Consider the following 24,663-nt stretch of genomic DNA (forward strand, 5'->3'; position numbering starts at 1 on the left):
ATTAATCAGCTGGTGGAAAGAACCCTTAGAGGTGAATGGGTAGAAGCAGATGTAAATAGAAAGGAATGCATTTGGACAGGGATCTATTTATCATTGCACCTTAAGTGCTTTGTGGGCCTATAAAAAATATGGATATGTGAGATAGAGTGGAATGTGAAGAGAAGGGAGGCAAAGCCTTCCAAGGTAAGATACATCTTCTGACAGTAAAATCCACTCAGATGAAAATGTATTTGGTAAAAATTTTTGATTATCTTTCCCACACGGAATGGTATTTGTTGGATTAGGTCATATGTGATGAGAAATAAAACCTCATTTTGCCTGTGAAAAGAAACATAGTTTTGTTTTGTTTTTTTTTTTTCCATGAATCCAGGTCCTCACTGATTCAGTGAGATGCTGAGTTTAGCCTGTATAGTTTATTAGCCCCTAAAACTTGCTTGCCACATGGAGGTGAAGCTGAGAATCCAGCAGCCGACTGGCCAGCTGTGAGGTGTGCGGTGGTGTGGAGCAGCACAACTCAGATGGAGTCTGACAGACATCTTTCCACTTTACTGCCAGTGTAGACATTTCTTTGATAATACATCTCCTGGCTTTTGATAAGCTGTTCCTTTCCTGTGAAACAAAAGAGAAGAAAATATGTCTGCAACTCCCTTTGGTCCTGAATCTGAAAGTTGAACTCGTGGTTGGGTGTATCTGAATACTATAAACAAACTGCCCTGTACCCTTTAGTTCCCTACTCCCCACACTGAAAATTGAGGGGCAGCCATGCTGTACCCCCAACCTCAATGATCCCTATATTTTCTTCAAATTAATTTGCTGGTCACAAAATTGTCTGTCCCTGAGATATACACTTTTCATTCTGAAATTTGCATTGTAATTTGACTTTTGAATGTTTGTAAGCATGTTGCATTGTTTTAAAAAGTTAAAGAAATGGGGGCTGGGGATGTGGCTCAAGCGGTAGCGTGGCATGCGTGTGGCCCGGGTTCGATCCTCAGCACCACATACCAACAAAGATGTTGTGTCTGCCGAGAACTAAAAAAAAATAATAATAAATATTAAAAATTCTCTCTCTCTCTCCTCTCTCACTCTCTCTTTAAAAAAAATGTTAAAGAAATGGTAGCAAGCTACCACCCATTGTTATAAATTTTAATCACCCCTTAGCTTCATGTAAGATACCCTATTATTGTTTATTGTTGCAGACTCTGGTACTTGTTCCTTTTTTTGGTTTGGAGGCTACTTTTGTGAGGAGGAGGAAAGACTTTCTGGGGCACCTATCCCCTGGGAGGATCTAGTCACCACTAAGACTCTTACCAGAATGAATGGACTGCCTGCCTCCCCATTAATGAGATGATTAGGTGGTACTCATTTCGAACTATATGGAATATACTAGAATTTATATGCCTTATTTCCTTTGGAGGCCAGGCTATTGACCACCCAGGTGAGGAGACTCACACTGGTAGTTTCCATGTTCCCTGGAGTGCTCTCTGAAAACAACAGATCCCTGGGGAATCTCTTAGCTACCCTACTGTAAATCTTTTCTGTAGGAATCCAGGTAGGAAGCCCTGTGATGTGCTGTCTCAGGAAGACAAATAAAAAGAAAATAAAATGTGTGACGACTTCAGGTAGCAGTCCATTCTGATTCCCCATGTGCATGCATTATTTTTTAAATAAAGAAATAACTAAAAAGAAAAATCCAATAAAATCCATAGGGTTCTTAAACACTTGGAAGTTTCTCCTTTGAATTGCCTGCAGGGATCCATTTCTCTTTCCCTAGTTTGCCTTGAAAGGTGAGCAGCTCAAAGTACTTATTTAACTTCCTGATACCATCCGGGAGTGCTTGCAGTCTTTCCGCTAACACGCTAATTAAGGACCTATTAGGGTCCTCAGGGGAACTGAACACTCTCTAACACCACCTAGGATCATCCGGGAGGGAGGGAGGGCTCCTATGAGTTGTTTGCCCCAAGTCACCCAACAAAGGTGGCAAATTCCCAGGGAAAGTATCAAATAAATCTGTTAATGAGACAAACACTAGAAAAGAGGTGGAGGGAGGAGGGGTATGGCAGGCCCAGAGGCGGAATGAGCTCAAAGGAAGTGCAGGATTTATTTATCTGGCTCTCAAATGAGTGTTAATGTGAGGATCTCTCTTCTCCCTTGAAAACACTTTCAAGCTCAATCTTCAACTACACTAAGGAATCTCAGATAAACCTAGGGCTCTGGAGTTTACATTTCAAAGAGGGGGGAAAAAGGCAATGTGAGTCTCATAATGAATAATTTTATATATGTTATGATTGCATAGTTGTCGATGTTGTAATTTTGCCTAAGTAAGACTTTATCCCAAATTGAGCTAGCTGAGTTAGCTGGAAAAATCTTAGATATTAATTTATTAAAACTCTTCATTTTCCAAGGGAAACTGTAAATTCATTGTCAAGGAAATGTGTAATGAACGTACCTCTGGTTAAGAAGTGGACATGGGCTAACCCCGTGCCATTGTGCCACCGTGATGTAATTCTTCCACACGATTTTGCATTTTCTATTTGTCCAGTTTGTTTTTTAAGTTCTTCTCCCTTCTACCTGCCGTCTTCATTATTTAGAATAGAGAGATTTGAAGAGATGCCAATGTTTTACCTTCTTCTCATGACACAACCATTATTTCTATTCTGCTCTGGCTGCTGTTTTAAAAATTGCTCTTTTTACTTCCATTCTTTAAGCAATTAAATATTTTAGCATGCCTGTTTAACTTTAAAAATAATAAGATTCATCAAATATTTTTGCCTTCATTTTGTGTGTGTGTGTGTGTGGCTGGGGATGGAAGCCAGGGCCTTCCATATGGTAGGTAAGTGCTCTACCTCTGAGCTTCATTCCCAGCCTTTATCTTGATTATAAAGTGTGAAAATTTTAGCTTCAGTCATATTTTCATTCACTGTATAGTCTATTATTGTTTACTATTTTAAATCATGTTTTTTTTAATTGAGTTAAAATTTAGAGTGAAATGCACAGAGTTTAAATGTATGATTCTATGTGGTTTAATCCAATAGAGTGTCAATTGATGTTTACATTAGCATAAACTCCACTCAAATCAAGATATAAAAATTTCTATCAGGTTCCCTTCTTTTGGGGGCGGGGTCAATTTCTACACTTGCTCCCCATTATACAAAAGTTGTTCTGATTTCTGTCACAAAAAATTAGCTCTGCTTAGTCTAAAGTTTCATATAAATGGAATGTTATTCTATTGTTTTTTGTATCTGGTTTGCTTTGCTCAAAATGTTTTTGAAATTCATCCAAGTCAAGTTTAGTGATTCCCAAAGTGTTCTACTGAAGGTACTCAAGGCCCTTTTTGGGTGTCCATTCGGACAAAGGTATTTTGTATACTTAACTAATGTATTATGTGCACTTCATCACTATATAGTATAGTCTTCCCAAGGTTACATGAAGTTTGATATTACAATAGATTTAATAAAGAAGCATATATGAAAACACAAATGCCTTTTATTCAGCTAAACACTGAAGAGATTTCCCCAAAGGTAAAATAATGTATATCTCTTTTCTTGCTATATGTCCTTGTTTTGGCAAATACAGTTATTATCATAAAAATGGTTCATTTATCTTAACAGGTAGTACGATTATTATTATTAATTTTCTAAAGTGAATAAGTGGAGAAATATTTTTAATTGCTCATTTGCAATTTATAATATGCTAAATATCAATAAGTATAAATCATATACAATATCTCTGCGGCATCCCTGATAATTTTTAAAAGGGGGAAGTGGTCCTGAGACCAAAATGTTTGGTAATTACTGCAGAAGTTTATTCTTCATTATCACTGAGTAGCTTTTCACTTCATATCAGATTTATTTGTGTATTCTCCTTTTGGGTTATTTCCAATTGGGGCAATTATAAATAAAGATCTATAAACATCTTCATATCTTTTTATGAATGAATGCTTTCTTTTGTGCTAAGTCTTGAAAAGTATGATTGCTATGTGACAGAGAAGATGTGTTTTTGGCTCTGTATAATGCCAGGTTATTTTCTAAAGTGATTGTATCATTAGAAAATTAATGCACTTTCACCAGCAACACAGGAGAGTTCCAGTTCCTCCATGCCCTTACTTACTTTGGGTGTCATCAGTCTTTTTGATTTCAACCAATTCTAATGGACCCGGAGTGACTCCTTGTGGAATTGATCTCCATTTCCCTGATAACTAAAAGTGGTGAGTGACTTCATATACTAATTGGCCAGTGCTGTATCTTCTTTTGAAAAAGTGGCAGTTCAAGACTTTTATCCATGTTCTAATGTTGTCAGTCTTTTTTTGTCAAGAATTTGTATTGCAAATTTTCTCTTTAAGTCTGTGGTTTGGTTTTTATTTTTTAATGGTGACTTTTGGTGACAGAAGTTTTTAATTTTAATAAAGTTTGATCACTCAATGTGTGTATTTTTGTGTGTGTGCGGTGTCTAAAAAATCATTACCTGCCCCAAGGTTTTGAAAAAACAACTGTTTTCTCTTGTTGAAAGCTTTATAGCTTTATGTTTAGGTCTATAATATATGTCAAATTAATTTTGGTATGTGGTAACAAAGGGGTTGGTCTCTTTCTTATGGCCCAACTTCCACTTCTGGGGAAAATCAGTTGTTCTAGTAGAGTCCATGCTACACACCCCCCCCTTTCCTTATTCAGGATGGTGCATTCACTTTCCTGCATACAAAAGATAATCCAGAGAACTGGATGTCTCAACATCCAATGAATTGCTTTTTTTAAAAATATTTTTTAATCATAAGAATAACAAGGAATAGTAATTAATTGTAACTCTTATGATATTCCCAATTTCTAGAACTTTCCATTCTTTATCTTTTAGTCACATACTTATCCATCAAGTCATAGATCAAACAGTACCTCTTTAATGAAACCTACATTTTTTACTTCTCCTATTTTGTCTAATAATCTTGACTCTTTATATGGGTCTTGTAAATTTTTTACAAAAGTTCTTTGTCTTACTTTAAAATCATACAAAAAGCCTCATGTGATGATGCACAGCTGTAATTTCAGAGACTTGGGAGACTTAGGTAGGAGAATAACAAGTTTGAGGCCAACCTCTGAAAGTTCAAGGCCAAACAGAACAATTTAGAAAGACCCTATTTCAAAATAAATAAATAAATAAATGGCTAGAAACATAGCTCAGTGTTAAAGCATACTTGGGTTCAATCCCCAGGACTGGAAAAACACATAAACAAACCAAAAAACAAACAATGCAAAGAAGCTAGTATAGCAAGTACTAGATAGTCAAAAAAGTATAGTAGATGCTCAGTAAAGAATTATTGAATAATAAAATTTTATTCCAAGTTATGGGTTTGCAAAGATCATTTTGTTGTTGGAAGTCCCCTCTACATTCTGCCTGTTCTTCAATAATGTGCTATTTGATGCGTACTAAGTAATCCACAGCAGGATGCAAGCACATACCTAAGCAAATGAAATTCTGGAAAAAGATGACCCTTTCTAAGAGAAAAAAACAAAAATTTTCTAGCCTAATAGGCTAGTTTGTGTACAAGTTTTGTGTCCCAAATATCACTGTGGACTGTTTTGGCATTTAAAATTAATATCCATTAATCTACATATAGCAAGAAAAGGAAATTCTGTAGATAAATATGTAAATCCCTGAGTTGTTTAAAATAAAATATTGGGGGCTGGGGATGTGGCTTAAGCGGTAGCGCGCTCGCCTGGTATGCGTGCGGCCCGGGTTCGATCCTCAGCACCACACACAAAACAAAGATGTTGTGTCTGCCGAAAAACTAAAAAATAAATATTAAAATTCTCTCTCTCTCTCTCTCTCTCTCTCTCTCTCTCTCTCTCTCTTTAAAATAAAATAAAATAAAATATTGTAAAATAAAACAAAACTTTGTATAGTTACAACATACCTCATTTAAGGATTTGGTGGTGGTGTCCTATGTTTTGGAGGAATTTCACTCCAACTGTTCTTATAAAATCTTCCAGATGAAGAAACAAATCACAAACTAAAGCTATATGTATCTTTAATATATAGAAAGCAATTATACTTTTCATGATCATAGCATTAGAGAAGAAATTGGCTAGTTGAAAGGATCTAGTCCTTTCACCAACTAATGTCTTGGGTGCATGCAATACAAATTAACTTTGGTTAAATTTTAAAAAAGAAAAGAATTCATTGGTAGGTCCTAGGGTCTCTTATAGAACCAATGAGAATTAGACAACTAGGCTTTGGAAAGGTCAGGAACAAAACACTTCGATAGCAGAAACTAATGCAATGTTTATTTGGGCAACAACTAACAGGAGGAATCAGCTCCAAATCTTTTTTTTTTTTTTGTCCTTGTCACACTCATCTCCAGATTTAAATTCCCTGGAGCGAGAAATGGGTTAGACTGACTTGGATATCTCCCACCTTGCCCTTAGCCTGGGGAGGGTACGCACACTGTGATGGGCCAGACGACAAAGAATGGAGGGACGCTTTGTTCCCACGGAAAAACTAGGCACTGGTACCCCCAGAAAAGGGAGATTGGATGATGGGTGTCAAAAACTAGACAGGGTTTTAAAGATGGTATATGACCCTCCATGCTAAGAGTTAGCCCACGCTTGCTCAAGAACATATTCTTTTTTGGTAATAAATGGGATTTTGAAGCTTGAACTAGTGAAGTGTGTGCTTTCCCTGACACATATTTGATTGCAACTTCAGAGAATGAATCCATTTGTCTTTACTAATCAACTTTCCCAGAAAATAAAAATACTTTTAAACACAAGCTGTGATTCACATCCCCCACTCCAATTCAAAGGAAATAAAAGAGGGTTATCAGTGAATTCTGCGTACTTCCTTCATCTCAACACACAGCCCCCCAAAAGGCTTTTATTAATGACAACAGTAATGATAATAATGCATTTAATGAATGTGTATAACTTGCTAGGAACATGTCTAAGTACTTAATCTGTACTATGTCATGGAATGAACAAAGAAAGCATTCAAGGTGTTTTTTACTGTCTGGAGTCAAGTTCATGAAAGACGTATGGGGCCAGGACAGTGGATCACGCTCAGGTTTTTTTGTTCCTCCAGCTGTAGCAGACATGGAGATGCAAAATCCAGAATCCCCTTCAGGACTGACAGGGTTATTCCTTGCCTGTAGTGAGCACTGCTGGTTGCTACCTGCAGTTATCACTCCTCTTTGGAAACTGATGTTAGGGAAGGAAATCTGCTGCGTCTACCAGCATATTTTATATCCAATGACTACACAAAGTAGGGGTTGCATCCCAACTGGGACAACCCTCTGAGCCCACCCCAGCTCAGCAGAGCTTGGGCAGGATCAGGAATGGCCTTGGTTGAGACTATATCACAGCACAATTTCTCCCTCTACCCAATCCTGCTAATTTCTCTTCTCCACAGCTGTGTTCATCCAGAAAGCATTTCCTGCATATTAAGTTGCACCTTTGAATCAGATTCTCAGGGAACCTGACTGACACAATCACAAAGCTGGGATTCTAGTTAAGGTGGCCTTGGTGTCAGCATTGTAGAACCCCTTCTGACTGGGTGGCAGATATAGAACCCAGAATGGTGTCCTAGCTTGTAACCATCTCTGCACCCTCTCCTAATAAAGTCTCTGCTGTTTCTCAGTTATCCATACTGTCAGCACATCACTTTGTCTCTGGCGCAGGGAGCCAGAGGGATTGGAGTCATTCTTGATCTGTTTCTCTGTCACTGAAGACTCACAGGCCATCAGGTCATACATCCTTAACTCCTGGAGTGGGGTTGAAGAAGAGGCTCAATTTTCTAAGATGAGGATGCAGAAGTAGATAATTTAATTTCTTAGCTTAAAAATTCTGGAATCGTATAAAACCAATATTGCTTATGCATATGTAACTCAAACCTCAGTTTTTTTCTTTTCTCTAAAATGGGAAATTATTCTGCTCAAAGGACAGATACCAGTATTAAAGAGTGAATGTAAACAGCAGAATACATCAGACACTAGAATGGCAATATGTCAATCAGTGGAAGGGTAACTGATGTGATACAGCAATCTGTATACGGGGTATAATTGGGAGTTCATAACCCACTTGAATCAAACTGTGAAATATGATATATTAAGAACTATGCAATGTTTTGAACGACCAACAATAATAAATAAATAAATTTAAAAAAGAGTGAATGTAAATTATGCTTTATAATGGGTGAAATATTATATAAATAAAGGTAACTATTATATCCAAAGAGTCTCTCCTTTTTCTTTTAGCAGAGCAGAAATAGGCTGCCTCCCAAGGTTCTCCAGTCACCATTGACTTATGTACCCACAAATTAAATATTTCAGTTAAAGCAGATAAAGAACTTGGCTGGATATTTGCTTTTAGGTAAAACAATGTTTTAGATATAGCCAAGAAATAAAATTTAGGGCTCTTTTTAAGAATTTTCCTGCAACAGCTATTTGCAAATGACCGACCCAAAAATAAAACCAAGCTTCCCAGTGTGATTTATGGAAAGGTATATATATTTTAAATTCTGCCATGCTATTGCACCAACCTAATATGCTGCCAGTATTCCCAGAATTTAGGAGACATACAACATCATCCTTCGGGATACCTTCCAACTCAATATCTATTTAAAATGAGCACTGAAAATTTGACAAGGGGCACTAAGTTCATTTCATTCCAGATGCTTCCCCCTTTGCCTACGGACAACCTCTATGTTGTAATTCACATAAAGTAAAGATCTCCAGGTCTGGCACAGAGGGTTTTTGAACTAACCATCCTCTTTGCACTGTCCTTGAAAGTTACCTTGGCATAGAACTTCATTTCTTTATTATCCAGTCTTAGTTGGTACCTTCCAACACAGTTGAGAGTCTCCCTCATTCCACTCTAGTCTGCATCAGCAAAAACTGGAAGAAGGACAGGCGTAGAGGCACTGAGCTACGTCTGGCCAAATTCCAGCATGGAACACACCCCTTGGGCTCAGTCATTGCTTTAGACCAGCTGCATCTCTCTAGCTTTCATGGTACATGGTTAAAGGGCTTGTTCATGCTCTAGAAGACAGATCCCTCATCCAAGGGATAGATTTTCCCCATACCCAAAGCTCTCAAAGGAATATAACTCTCCTTGACTTCTCAGCTTTCTTCTTTATATTTTTTTTAATGAATAGCTGTTCATCTTTTCAAAGCATTCTTCCCATCTGCTCCTAGACAAGGTGTCTGACTAAATTGCATTCTGTGACACATGCTGGCTGCACGCTAATAAAAGAATAACCAGATAAGTAGTAAGTAGGTTTTTAATCAGAAGACTATATTGAATTGGAGATAGTAAAATCCTGAATAACTACGTGCAGATGCTAGGAATCTATAAAGCTATGGCCTGGGTCAGGATGGTTTACCTTCCTAATATGTTAGCCTTTGTGTCGCTTATAGCTTTATTATTAAACTTAATAAACTATCAGTTTTATTATGTACAGTACATAACTCCTGGGGTTTTACTGTAGAACTATAATCTCAGCATATGTGAGACTGAAGAGATCTTGATGGATGTAGATATTTTGAAACAGAAAGAACTGAAGACACATTTCTTAAAAATGGTAATTTCCACTAAGCATTTTGACTTTTGAAAAAAAGTTAAATAAGTATTCAAGGAAAATAATATTTCATCTGTCAGTTCCTAATGGAGGTATTTTCTATAATAATAGTCCTAAAAATATTCTGGAAACTTCTGCATATTTCACCAGTAAAATTATGATTTCAATAGAATCTGTGTGGAATGAAACCAAAGAAAAAAGATGGGTTATATGGAAAGTGACACTTCTTCACACTGCTCCCAAACTTCTTGTACAAGCACTGGCTAAAGGTATTTGGAAGGAGAGAAAATACTTCAGAAGACCTCTGAGATCTTAATGTATTTTGCAGACTTTCCTATACTCAGTGGTACATTTAAGCTTGTGATTTGGGCATTTTAGTGTCTGATGCAGTTTAGAAAATGATTTCTGTTGTATTGCTTTGCAGTTACTCTTGAGAAGGCTCCCAGTTGATGCTGGGTTAACTTGACTTGAAATCTAACTTGAATAGATTATAACCAGAGAAACTGTCAATTTATTACTAGTCTGCTGCAAGTAGAGATTTGCTTTGGTTTACTTCTATCTCTGAAATTACCAGGAGAGAAATAATATGCTTGCGACTCAGTGTATTGCAACCAACATTAACCCAAGGAACAGACTTCAGATGAAAATCAATATCACATTTGCTTTCCTTATCTATTTGCATATTTGGACCATGGAATTGGGGGTTCAAAAATTTGAAAATAAATGTTTTGTTCCCCTTAATTGTTTCCAAATCAATAGGCAAGCTGAAATTTGCTTTTTTGGACCTATCTTCATTGACCAAGCACAAACTCTTTGAGAGTACTATCTTGTCTCCTATTAATTTTGTCGTCTTCCTCAGGTGCCAGCAGCCACCTCCTTTAGAGGACAGCTCTCTGTCTCTGTGGCTACTCACTTGATTTGCCTGGGATCTGACCGGAAACAACAGGGATGACAGGAGCAGGGGCTCAGAGGAGCACCTTGTACATTTTAGGAGAACCGTGGATTCCTCTGAATTTCTGCTGTACTTATTTGGGGTCTTACTAATTTCATGCCACTGCATTATCACGTATTAATGAATTTAACAGGTGCTTGCCTTCAGTGGGAATGTGAATGCTTAACAGACTGAGATGATGATACCTTATCTCACCGGGCTTTCTTTGTGAAGGCTGGCCTCTTCAAGGGAGCAGGGTGAAATGACTAACTGCTGGCTTACTGAGCATCTGCCTCAACTCTTGGGTTAGCTGCTTTTTATATCTCTTTTTTCTGGAGTAAGTTTGAAGTTTACCTTAGGACATGGATTCCCTATTTTCTGACAAGTTTCCACTTTGCCCTTCTTTTTTTAAAGAGAGAGAGAGAGAGAGAGAGAGAGAGAGAGAGAGAATGAATTTTTTTAATATTTATTTTTTTAGTTTTTGGTGGACACAACATCTTTGTTTGTATGTGGTGCTGAGGATAGAACCCGGGCCGCATGCATGCCAGGTGAGCGCGCCACCACTTGAGCCACATCCCCAGCCCAACCACTTTGCCCTTCTGATTCCATCTTTGGGGATTATTTTTTAAGGAATTCTGATATTTTGAGAAATGTAAATTTTACACACATTAAAAAAAGAATTAGCAGTTTATTTAAACATCCTGTTCATAACCTTTTAACTCAGGAGACTGCAAACCAGTCACATTCCCATCCTGGAACTTGGATGTTCCTGACTTTATGTAGAATCCAGTAGCAATATTTTTGTTGTTGTTTATTTCTACAACATCTTGTCCTCCATGATTTGGGGACTTAAATTGAATCAAAGGTGGAGATAGAGTTTGTTTACAGGGGGCATCATAAAAATTAGTGTCTCTGTCTGCAACTTGGATTTATTTTCTTGGAGATTTTAATTAGCAATGGGTGGAATAAACATTAGGGAAGGGTAGAGGAAATAAAGCTCTCAAATGATCTAATTTGCTATTATTATAGGATAGACTCTGTGCTGTATTTATATTTCAGATTTATCTAGCAGTATACCCACCCAGTATCTAGATCCACACAAATATTTGTGAATGAATATTGTTTGTAAGATCAGATTGTCAGGAAATAACATAGATATATTCTGATAGAGAAAGATGAATTTCATGTGGCAAACATACTGCACCTCTTATTCAGTGGACAGATGATGGCTGAGCCGTTGTTAATAAGATGTACATCCTGAGTTATTTCTCCTTCATTGATAAAGGGTAATTTGCATATTTTATACTTTATAATCACTGTCATTTTGGTGGATAGCAAATGGCAACTCCATTTAGATCAAGATCAAGGTGTCCATAAACTTGTTTTTTTCTCATGAAATGCCAAGCCACTAGCAACCATTTGAATGGGTAGGAATATGGCACCATGATCATCTGCATCTTGGGAAATTCTCTAGGTTTAATACTGAGTTCTCAGCTGCAACTCAGGACCGTGTTTGGGTTATAGTTATAAGACCATCCTGGAAGAAATATGCTCAAATAGGGCTTCAGTCTAAAACCCACACAATGTTTCCTCAACAAGTGCACAAGTGTGTGCTGAACTAAAATGATAGCACCTCAATCAAAGCTGTGGTGAGTGTGCAGCTGGAATACTTCTGGGTACTGTGGTCAGCTCTGCTTTAAGACAGAGACAGTGAACCTGGAGAAAGTCTATAACAAGACTTTTCATTGCACAAGATGGAAAGGATTTAGGAAAAGATATTGCATCAGAACATAAATTGCATGTGAATTGAATAACTCCTCTTATATTCAAAGAATAGAATTAAGAAGCACCCATTAAATTTTGAGGGAGCCAATAATAATAACAAGCACAGTTTATCAAATACTTCTATATAGTATTTTATTTTCAAGTTTTGTTTTTGGTTTGCAGAATAAACACTATTGACTTTTAAAATTAATTATATACTAAAGTGGCACAGGATGGAGATAAGGTTGCTATAGCTGAGACTACCACTTTACTAAGTGTGTTTCCAAAGTATTGGTACAATTTTTCTTGAAAGCAACAACCAAAATTTTTCTATGGCTTGCAAACTTTAAAAAAAGCCACATATGATAATATAAATTATTATATTAAAGACTGTGAGAAATTTCTGAAGAAAGTAACCTGGTTAGCTTTGTTTAACCCTGAGTTTTATGCATTTATTTGATGAAAGAATACCTGTTCCCCAAATTCATGCTATGTAGTGTGTAACTTACCTTGAGAAAAAAAGTTAATCTATATTTATTAGTGAAGGATGGATTTCTAATGAGTACAAAGGGAAATCAAGATTTTGGCATGTTTTATTTCCAAAACTCTGAGGCTATATTTGGGATTATTTATTTGGTTTGTCCTTTTGTGTTTCTCTAAGATTGTATGTACTTGAGTCTGAGTTTGAAGGCAGCAGGTTCATTCCATGAGTATGTGATTTCTTGAATACTTACTGTATCATAGATACTGTTATAATACTTCTACATACATTATTTTATTTAATTCTCACAAGAAAAGTCCCAGGAGGAGTGTACTATTAGAACCTCCATTTTACAGATGAGAAAATGGAAGCACAGAGAGATTAAATAGCTGAGTTAGGGCAACCCAATAAGTGTCAAATAGGGACCTGAACCCAGGACCTATGCTTATAGCCTTGGGACTTGAGGCTATCATATTATTATCTAAATAGCATAGAAACACCTTGGGAAAGCCAAATAGGTATGCAACTACCATCATAGGCAGCAAAGGTCATAGAAGTATGTTGATTCACCTGGAATCTCTATAAAAACCAGCAGAAAAAGATGAGACATACATATGTTAAAAAATGTGTTTAAACCAAATAAAGGAGGAAGTGTTAGGGAACACCAGGCTGCATGGTATAACAGGGCAAGTTCTGGTGGCTTTTGGCATCATTTCTTGTGTTGCTCTATCACTGCTAATGTGATAGGCAGTCCAGGCTCTATCACACCTCATCAGGGATCCCAGCTCAGCCAGATTCCCCTGGTCTCTGCCATCCACCCACTGCAGTCTGTGTCTGCAGAGCAGCCAGAGAGAACTCGAGATCCAAGAGAGGATTGTGCGATTCCTCCACTCAAGGTTCTTCAGTGGCCCCATCTCAGAGAAAATCAAAAGTTCTGGAAAAGCCCTGGAAGTCCCTATATGTCATACCCTGGCTTCCTCTATGTTCTTGCCTCCTGGCATATTCCTTCATTTCTCTGCTCCAAGCACAGTGATCCCTTTGCTGTATTCAGTCTATGCTCCATAGTTCCCTCAGCTAGAGCATTCTGGTTTCGTATATGCATATGGCTCTTTGACTCCTTTGGTAGTTTTTATATACCATCAGGGGCTCTGCTCAAATTTCTCTCCTGGAAGATTGTCCCTCATAGCCAGGTATAAAATCGCAGCCCCGTTCTCTTTCTCTACTCCCCTCCTAGCTTCTTTTACTTTTTTCTAAGTACTAATTTTAGCACTGTAATTCCTGATTTCATGTTAGCTACAGTCATGCACCACACAATGATGTTTTGTCAATGGCAGATGATATACCTGACAATTGTCCTCTAATATAACAAAGCTGAGAAATTCCTATCACCTGGTGATGTCATAGCCATTGGAACACCGCCATAGCTCAACATATGCTCAATATTTGCTCTTTGTGATTCTGGTGTAAATAAACCTATTGCTACCAGTAAAACACCTAGAGTATGTTAAGGTTCATTAATGATTGAAGAAAGGAAACATTTGTTTATAAATTTTAGTGTGGCCTGAGTGTCTATAAAATCTATGATAGTGCATAGTACCATCCTCAGCCTTCACATTCACTCACCATTCATGGCAATTTCCAGTCCTGCAAGCTCTATTCATGGTCGAGTTCACTATAGAGGTACAGCATTTTTAAATCTTTTATCCCATAGTTTTACTGTATGTTTTTTGTTTTGATATATTTAGATTCATAAATCCTTACCATTGTATTTCAATTGCCTATGCCATTCAGTAAAGGTTTGTGGCCTAGGAGCAATATGCTATACCATACAGCCTAGGTGTGTACAAGGCTATTCTATCTAGGTTTGTGTAAGTATACTCTAAGGTGTTCATGCAATCATGAAATCACCCATTGATACATTCATCAGGGTCTATCCCTGTCGCTAAGTAATGCATGACCACATATGCTTATTTATTGTCTGCCTATTATGAAATTATAGGCTTCATCAGGAACAGGGACTTTATTTAATTTAAAGTCATAGTCTGATTATTGAAATCAGTCTTTGGTATATCATGGATTTTACAAGAAACATGTTGCATGTCTACTCTGTAGGCCCCTAAGCTAGGAGGATACCATTAGACAGAATTGCAGTCTGGGAAATAGAGGAACTTCTCAGCTCTGTAGTTTTGTGGACCAGGTAGTGTAGGGCTGGTGAGAGGAAAGAGTATTAGACTTCCTGACCAGTGCTCCTTCTGTCCTCCCACACCACCTTCCTTCCCACTACCATGTCTCCTGGAGAGCTTTTAATCAGAAAAGTAGCTGTATTAAGGATGCAACCCTATTGAGGTTTTCACTGGGAAGGATCTGGTATCAAAAGTAAAGCTGGTTCTATACACTGCTCTACCAGGAATCCTGCTCTGCCAACCTCTGACCCCTCCTTCTGAAATATTGCCATAAAATAATGAATCTGTAAACTGCTCTGGGCAATTATGGCACTCCTGGAGTGAAAGTGGGCTGTCATTAGCCACACTTATGGACTCCAGCTTGCAGGAGTTGGCTGTCAGCCAGGTTGGAAAACTGCCTTCGATGGGGAGGACACAGGTTCAATGGGATAATTAGGCAGGGTTTTGTGCAAGTTTGTTGATATAAATGTGCTACAGATTAGCCTTTTCGCCTCTCTGTGCCGAGTAAGGATCAGACAGAACAGGTGGAAAGCTAATGGGGGGAACATGAAATCAATACTTTTTTTTCCTGGTCCTACCTTTGTTGTTTTCCTATAGAGGATTTCTTCAGAATCTTCAAACACATTTCCAGCACCTTTTGTCTCTCAGATTTTTTTTTTTTAGTTTAGTCTAAAACCCCTGGCCCAAAGGGATCTGAACCATCCAAGTTTTCAAAAGAAGTTTCCCCATGTTTGTGGGAAATGCTGTAGGAATAAACATCTGTAAAATGGGAAAATTAAAAACAACGCAAAGCAAAACATAAGCCTTTTAAACCAGCTACTGAACCTCAGACACAGCACCATCTAAGACTCCTAATGTAGCTCAATTTGCTCCTGCTTGAGAGTTAGGCCAGACCCAAATGTTACAGACACTCTTGCCTTCTAATGATAGTGGTTCTTGCCTCATGAGTGGTGAGTTTTCATAACATTCGCATCCCTTACAGGTACTAAAGACCCCAGAACTTATTTCCAGATGTTAACTGTCAGTCTAAAGGAAAAGAAAAAAAATGGGTCTTATCCTATATTATGATGAGATCATTTTCCTTTTCCTTATCCTTAGACTTGATGAAAATATTTCAGCATCATTTTAGTTGTATCTGGAGACTCTGGATTTCTTCCTTTATGGAAGATTCTCAAAACTTAAAATTTTTCCTTTGAAATGTGTGGGGTGTGTATGTGTGTGTGGGTGTGTGTGTGAGTGTGCATGTGTGCATGTGCATGTGTGTAATACCCAGTCAAATTTCCTTTTTCTTCCCTGAAGTTTGTTCTTACTGTTCTATTTTTAATCATTTCCTTCTATCCTCAACCTTTCTGCTGCATGGATTTAGGCTTAATTGTATTCTGACTTAAGTATTTCTGTGTGAATGTGTGAGTGTGTGTGTGTGTGTGTGTGTGTGTGTGTGTGTGTTTTCAGGTTGGGAGCAATATGTGTATTAAAAACTATGGGCTTGAAAGTAATGTCAATAAGGTGGTGGATAAGGAGCTCTAGTCCCTTGAATCAAAACCCCACCTGTGGCCCAGAAACACCAATAAATAGCAAAAAAAAAGGACCAAAGTAACTTTGTGGGGATGCTAGAAATGAATCAGGAATCTTCAGCCAACTAGTAAATGCCTGGTCAGGAAAAAGACCCATTTGAAAAGGCAGGGCATTTTATGGCATTGTTGCTCATTTGTGCAGTGCCATGCAGTTGGAAGGTTTCCCAATTCCTGGTTCCTCCTTCAGGTTAGAAGGAAACTAGTTGAACTTTTATACAGTGTTCTGGCTTAGTTGGAAACTGATCAAGAGACTGGTCCCTGTCCCATCTGGTTCAGAGCTCTGAGGAGAAGAGTGGCATTGTTTGGACCTCAGGTTGGAGACTGCCAAAGGTATTGGTGAGTGTGATGCTGCAGGTGGACTGTGGATGCCTGGGTGACTGTGGCCAAAAGGTTATGAGCAGAGGAATATGATATAACATCTAAGTCTCTGAGGAGAAGCAAGTGTGAGACTAATGAAAATTAAGATATTTAGAAACAACAGTGTATCGTGAGGAACTGGGGGAGTGTGATGGGGCATACACATAGACTCATCAGGAAAGTTCTGAGAGGAGCTTACATTTTTATGCCTGGATAAATGATAAAGATCTTCTCCTGCACAAACCTAGTCCAGAAAGACCAGAAAAAATTGGGAAAGGTGACTGTTTTTTCAAATGCCTAAATTCCAATAAAAAATAATAAGTGAATAACAATGAAACAAGGAAATATGACCCATTCAAAAGAACAAAATAAAGAAACCGACTTTAAGGAGAAATAGGCCTTGGATTTGCTTGGAAAGGACATTAAAACAATTTTCTTAAATATGTTCAATGAGTTAAAGGAGAACGCAATCAGACAATTAAATAAAATTATAAAATAAATACATGAGCAAAATGAGATATTAACAAAGATAAATTATTAGAAAGAATTAAATAGAAATTACAGAACTAAAAAACACTATAACTGAATTGCAAAAAAGTGAACTGAAGTGTTTCAATAGCATACTTAAATAGGTAGAAGAAATAATTCCTAAACTTGAAGACAGGTCATTGGTAATTATTGAGACTGAGGAGCAAAAGGAATATGAAGCAAAGTGGGCAAAAAATAAGAGATTTATGAGATGTCATCAAGTGGACCAATATGAAGTCCCAGAAAGAAAAGAGAGAGAAAAAAAAAATAAAAGCAGAGAAATTACTTGGAGAAGTAATGGCCAAAAACTTCTCATATTTGTGGAAAGACACGAATCTGCAAATATGAGAAGTTCAACAAATTCTAAGTAGAATAATCCAAAGAAACCCACACAGAAACATTATCAAACTGTTGAAGTCAAACACAGTCTTAAGACATTAAGAAAAAAAAAAAAAACCACTTCCCAAATACAAAAGATCCTCAATAACATCATAATCAGATTTTTCAGCAGAAACTTGTGGATAATAAAGCAGTGGTATATTTAAAGTAATGAAAGAAAAAGCTGTTACTGAAAGTTCTATATTCAACAAAACTATCCTTGAAAAACATAAAAGAAGTCAAGGCATGCTCAGATTTTTAAAATGTTCAGGGAGTTCATTACCACGGGGCCTGCCTTATAGGAATTGTTAAAGGGAGTCCTTTAAGTTGAAATGAAAGGATTCTAGGCAGTAATTAAATTTATATAAAAATATAATTTTCTGGAAAAAGTAAATACATGGACAAATATAAAAAATGCATTATCATAATTTTGGTTTGTAATTCAACATTTTAGTATTTTATAGGATTTAGAAGGCAAAAGTCATAAAACAAATCTATGTTAATCAGTACACAACATGTAAAGATGTGATTGGTGACATTCCAAATGTAACTTATGACACATGCAGCAACATGGGTAAATCTCGTGGATATTGTATTAAGTGAAATAAACCAGTCACCTAAAGACAAATATTGTATGTTTCCATTTGTATAAGGAACATAGAACATTCAAGTTCCTAAAAATGGAAAGTAGAATGGTCAGCTGCTGAAATGGGAGAATTGGAGTTGTTCTTAATGGCATGAAGTTTCAATTTGGTAAGTTTAAAGAGTTCTGGAGATTGGTTGCACAATGATGTGAATATACTTAACATTATCAAAATGTATACTTAAAAATGGTTAAGATGGTAAATTTCATGTTATATGTATTTTGTCATGAATATTTTTTTTAATAGGGCTTTGGAACTAAATCGCCATGAGTTTTAAGTTTCACGTTTTGAATTATAGTAGCTAAGTCATCTTAGCAAATAACTATTCATTCTGAGCCTCAGTTTCTTCCAAGTTAAAATGGAAAAAATGAACAAATGCATGTGAATCACCTGAGAGACAGTAAAAAGAGGACATGTTCTATGTGGCAACCTCCTGATAGAAGGTTCCAGTCCAACACTGCTTGAAAGTTCAAGGAAAATTATAGTTTTTATTTTAGAAGTTTATTTTGGAAATTTTTGTATAAATCAAAGAACAAAAGAAGCCTCATTAAAGTCATTCCTCAGGTGAAAACATGAATAGCTTTCTAATTTTTTCTTAAACCATGCACACATTTTAAAATCCAACAACGGTGAGGATGTAGCTTACTTGGTAGAGTGCTTGCCTAGCATGCACAGGCTTTGGGTTCAGTCCTCAGCACCAACAAAGAAAAAAGGAAGCTTGAAAATACAACAAAATTAGTCTCCCAAAGCTAAATTTTTAAAACTTCACTGAGATCGGGAAGGTAGAACTAAAAGGGATACAGGAATACAGATATTTTCCTATTTTATAAACATTTTTATGGGCAATCCACTGATGGCTTTGTGGTAAGTCACCCTATGCCCTTTCCCATCACCCCATTACTTGTCCTAAGGGGTAGCAGCACCCCACACAGATGCACTATTTCATGCAGATGCACAAGGAAAAGAAGATCTGGGACATCTTCTGGTCTACCTGTGCAGAATTCTCTGCCAGTGTCAGGGAAAGACTCACATGTAGGGAGAAAGGTGTTTGTTTGTTTGTTTGTTTATTTGTTTTCCATTATTTGTTTATTTTTTGGCTTTTTGTTTTGCAACCTAAAATTTGTCCTATCAGAACCCAGCTTTGGATTTTAGCCAAACAGGCAATGAAGAGCAGCTTTTCAGTTAATATTTAGTTCAAAATCCTTGTTTATATGGATTTATTTGGAAAGCTGAAACCTTAAAATAGAAGTCCAGGCTTATCATGTGAAAGCCTTTTCCTACCAATTTATAAGCAACAAACTCTTTGGTTTATTTTTTCCTTCTCTTTGGGACAGAGTATATTCTAAAAGGAAGCTGATGTCAAATATTTGGATAAACAATTAAGACTTGAGGCACAGCTCTCCAGGGGCAGGGGAGGTTTTCTCTAGTCATTCATCATGCTGGTGAATTATAGGTTTGTAGCAATTATTAAAACAAAACAAAACAAAACAAAAGTCTTTTCCATATCATCAGGGATAAGAGCTCTTTAATGGAGTAAAGGGGACGTAAGTGGACTCAGAGCACGTTGTCATCATGCTGGGCTTTGGACAGTAAAATCACTAAGATACCCCTTTTGCCCTAGGAAGCTACCTAGGTAGCTTGTTGGGCAGTTTTCCAAGGGAAACTGAATGTGTGTCCAGGCTGGAAGCTTTTTGTCTAATTTCTTTCTTTCTTTTCTTTCCTTTTTTTTTTTTTTTTTTTTTTTGGTAATGGGAATTAAACCCAGGGGCACTTATTCACTAAGCCACCCCGCCCCCCTTTTTTTTATATTTAGAGACAGTGTCTCACTGAGTTGCTTAGTGCCTCACTAAGTTGCTGAGGCTGGTTTTGAACTTGAGTTTGTCCTGTCTCAGCCTCTGAAGCTGCTGGGATTACAGGTGTGTGCCACCATGACCAGCTTGTCTAAATTCTTAAAACCACAGGTCGGCAATGTTCTGCCATACCCACAAAGGAGGAAAAAGAGCAAGACAGGTCTCTACAAAGCCACATACTCCTCTTCATGAGTCATTTGGAGAGAATGGAGTTGCCCAATCAGCCTGGTAGCAGAAAGCCAAGCCAGCTCCTGAACCCAAGTGGGGAAGCTGGTAACTCAGGGAGGAACTACTGCTGAATACAAATGGTTTTCTTTTTGATTCTTTTCCTGGGAGCAGCTTATGCCTTGGGGAACAGGTAGAGGATGTCTTGCAACTGTCTTACCCATTTAGTGATACAAAAGCTATCACAACGATGGGCTATTGAGAGGTACAACAAAGAGAGCTTGTAGCAACTAGAGTGTGATTGTGTGTGAGTGTGCATGCATGCTTACATTGGCAGGATCTCAGTGAGGGCTCTGCATATTCTTACCCAAATTGCTGTTGCCTGATAAGCAGTGATGGTCAATTAGAGCATTGGGACTTACCACAAAGCCATCAGTAGGATAGCCTATAAAAATGTTCATAGAAATGGGAAAATGTCTGCATCCCTATATCCTAATTCAGGAAGCTTGCATGGAGCCAAAAGAAAATGACTACAAAATCCACTCTGGTAAGGAGTGAGTTTGTACTGCTGTTCAGGCTGGGAAATTCAAGTCTCCTTCCTGAAAGGGTGTGGGGAGATCTAGAAAGATAGCATCAGAAAATCAAAGCTACCACATGTTTGTGGTTAATGGAGATTACAGTAAAGAGTGACAGAGAATCCTCCAACATTCCAATTTAGAAACAGCCCCTCTTCTTTCTGGCCAGAGTCACTGTTCCTCTAGAAAGTGCTGCCCCGGGAAGATAAATCAGTCAGTGGCCTAAAGGTTAGGACTTTGAAAAACAACAACAATCATAAACCCCAGTCCCCCAGTCCCCCAGGAGATTTGCATTCCCTGTTTGAAGAGGGCTGCAAAGGCTCTCTGAGAAGCAATCAGGTCTCAGGCTCAGGCTCAGGGACCAGCTCCACATATTAGCAAATTCCAACCTGGTTGTTTGAAACAGGATAAGCAAAGGCATGATTTTAGAAAATCACTTGTTCTTGAGCTGAGACCTAGGGAATGGTCCCATCACCCATAAAGAATTAGTTCTGGGTCATTTTATGAATTGTCTTACCTAGGCAAGTATCCTAAATGATCAAAGTTGGAAACTGGAAGCTGTTTTCAGTTAGGATCAGGGATCCTGGGGAGCTCAGTCCCCCTACTAATTAATTATAGGGACAAATTTCTCCACTTTCTTGGTTGGTCAATAGCCGAGTGGATTGGATTCTTCAAATCCAAAAGTCATCAGCTATTTTCCTTCTTATTTACTCATCTTGACTTTTTTCTTTCCCTCCTGCCTCCCTCCATCACTGCACATTGTTTCTTATGTCAGGGTCTAGCTAAAATCTGACACCTGACATGTTGATGTCTGGGAATTGGAACCATATCAGAATGACAGGTGCCCCCAGGAGCCCACCTCCTTCTTGAGGGATTATTCAACATTTAAAAAGAGTTGAAAATTATTTGATGTTCTACAGAAGAAAGTGTTTTTCTTTATGTTGTCTTCAATTTCAAAATCAGGATTGTCTCATAGATGCCCCAAGCTCTGTTATCAAATATCCATTGCCAGAAGCATCTTCAGGCACCAAAAGCTCCATAGGCAGTGATTTTAGAATCCTGGGCTTCAGTTTCTCTTCCTGTCGAAAAAGTAATAGTCAGACACACCTGCTATCCATGAGTCTGAAAAGCTTGCAAAATGTAAAAACTATCCCTCTTATTTGTGACTATGTATCTCCTCAAACCAACTTTTCCTCCATCTGCAGAGCCTGTTTAGTCTTTTCTAGAACTCTGGGTTACATTTGAAACAAACACTAGGCTTTATATTAATACCGAGGCTTTGAAACCACTGTGGTTAATGACTCCACCAGCTGCTTTTCGTCGTCTTTAATCGTGACCTCTTTTTAGGAATAACTGCCACCTAATACCTCCCTCTCAAATAGTAGGTCAACAGAGAGTCATTTGGCTGATTTTTCCATCAAGAAGCTGGGGAGCTGGGGGTTGGCACAAACTGGCTGTATCCATTTCATTTTTTTCAGCCTCTTTCTCTCTGCCAGTGCCTTTATATTTCTCCAATGCATGCTAGATGCCTTTGGCTACAGGATAATGATGAAATGATTCAAATCCTGCCCTGCTAAGGAAATGCACTGTTTTCCCATCCCCCTCCCCAACAAAAAAAGCATAAACACACAAACCATGGACCGATAGCATCTTTGTTACAGATACACAGGCTCAGAATAATTAAATATTTGTGTTTCGCTTTCATCTCTATTCATTACTCTTTTGCCTTTGCCCAGTTGTGAAATACACACAACTTCAGTTAATAGTTAAGGATTCATTCAGCTTCTGTATTTGGGACAGGCATCATCAGAATGTCAGCTGCTTATGAGGACTCAGTGGAATTAACCACAAGCCAGGGGATATCCCTCCAGCACAGATAACTAACAAAAAGAAAGGTGTATGGTTCAGAACTGTTGCTGCCCTGCTGGAATCTCTGCCCTTGTTCCCCTGGTCAGTGTCCTCCCCAGAGTTTCAGACTTAGACACTGAAAGTGTGAAACTCTGTCTTTAGCAGCTGATGGTTGGCTGCCATCATGGAATCATGATGTTAAATGGGTACTGGTACCCTCAACACAGCTACAGGTTGGGCTTCTGCACTCTGCTCATTTTTGACTGTTGTTTATATGATGGCTGTGATTGACTGGAAATCATTAGTGAGCACATTTTATTAGTGAAATCATATAGTATTTAAAAGTCTGGGCTTTGAAGTAGGAAATTGGTGCATTCAAATTTTATCTCCTTCTGTTTGCTAGCCTTGTGGCCAGATGTAAATTCCTTAATTAAGCTTCATTCTGTCATCTGTAAGATGTTACTAATTACATCTACTTTACTGAGTTAGTGTGAAGATTCAAAGAGATAACATATATAAAATGAAAGCATGATGCGGGGCACATATTAAGCATTGAGGATATTTAGTTTCTATTATTAATATTTTATAGTTATGTAAAAGTTGACATTTTATAGTTATGTAAAAGTATCAAATTTTGAGGGTGTTTCAGTCCATATGATAATGTATTTTCTCTTTTTTGTCAGAGGCTAAGAACCTAAGGAATATAATAATAACATTGACCAAATGCAGAGCCATTTTTTTTAATTGTCTCCCTTTCAGTTACATGGACATAATCCCACCCAGGTTCACAGAATTTTCTTCCACTAATTTATTTCCTTTCACTTCTTATGCAGGGGCCTGATAACATGGAAACTATTAGGTCTTTTGAATAGAAGTATTCCTACAGTTAAATATCAGATTTAGCATTCCTTTTTTTCTGTGAGATAAGTAGATGTTTCCAGGCTTCATGAAATATGACCAATCACCAAGAATAGTTTTCTGGTGGAGAAAAAAGGGTGGTTTTTTTTGAGGGGGGGGGGAGTCTGAATTGAAACAATGTGATGATTTAAGCATATAAACTTCAGTGTAGATGGTATGTAACCATTATGAAAATAGAATCTCTCTTTTAGTGCTTAGAGTTTTTTCTCCCCAGGACACTGCTTGGAAACTTTGAACCAAGTATGCAATAAGGAAAAGAATATTGCTTTGATACATTCTTTCTGAGAGGGAGGTCAGAGTTGCAATCCATTATGTTTTTTTTTCCTTGTTTTTTAATTTTAAATTTTTTTTTGGCATTGGGGAAATAAAGAGAGAGTTTGTACATTTTAAGGTGTGTGTGTATACATGCATGTACACATTCCCAATAGGGAAATAATCCTCCTTGATAATTTAGGGCTGCTTACAAAGCCCATTTACAATTAGCTCACCCCCCCCCCCGCCCTTTGGTCATGCTCTCACTTTGCAAAATCCATATGTTGTAACCGATATGAGGCTCCAACTGCTTTGCTGCACATGTGAATTTAATAGAGGCAAATTGAGATGAAATCATTCAAACTTGCCAGTGCATTTTCATCAGCAGCAACATCATCATGCTAATTCTTTTTCCAAGTTGGTGGTGAATCCAGACCTCTTGAAATGGATGATTGATAGGCCTGGCAGCAGCCCCGCATGATGAGCGCAGGTGCTTACTTGGAAACTGGCCCCTGTGAGCCCAGCCCAGGCTGCATACGTAGTACTCACTCATCCACCATCACTGAGCTCTTGTCTCAGGTGACTGACTGCATGCTGGTGTCTGTGTGTGTGTGTGGCGGGGTCGAAAGAGGTCCTGGTGATTTCTGCCACTGGTCT

At 37.9% G+C, this 24,663-nt stretch overlaps 1 long non-coding RNA gene across 1 annotated transcript; it reads right to left on the reverse strand.

Moving 5' to 3' along the window:
* Positions 1–381: 381 nt before the first annotated feature.
* LOC144367236 (uncharacterized) lies at positions 382–6,088 on the reverse strand. Its single transcript, XR_013426565.1, has 3 exons — positions 5,903–6,088; positions 2,447–2,575; positions 382–609 (listed from the first exon to the last, which is right to left on the reverse strand). It is a non-coding gene; the product is annotated as an uncharacterized LOC144367236 (long non-coding RNA).
* Positions 6,089–24,663: the final 18,575 nt, after the last annotated feature.

This window comes from Ictidomys tridecemlineatus, chromosome 10 (assembly GCF_052094955.1).
Source record: "Ictidomys tridecemlineatus isolate mIctTri1 chromosome 10, mIctTri1.hap1, whole genome shotgun sequence".
Lineage (NCBI taxonomy): Eukaryota > Metazoa > Chordata > Mammalia > Rodentia > Sciuridae > Ictidomys > Ictidomys tridecemlineatus.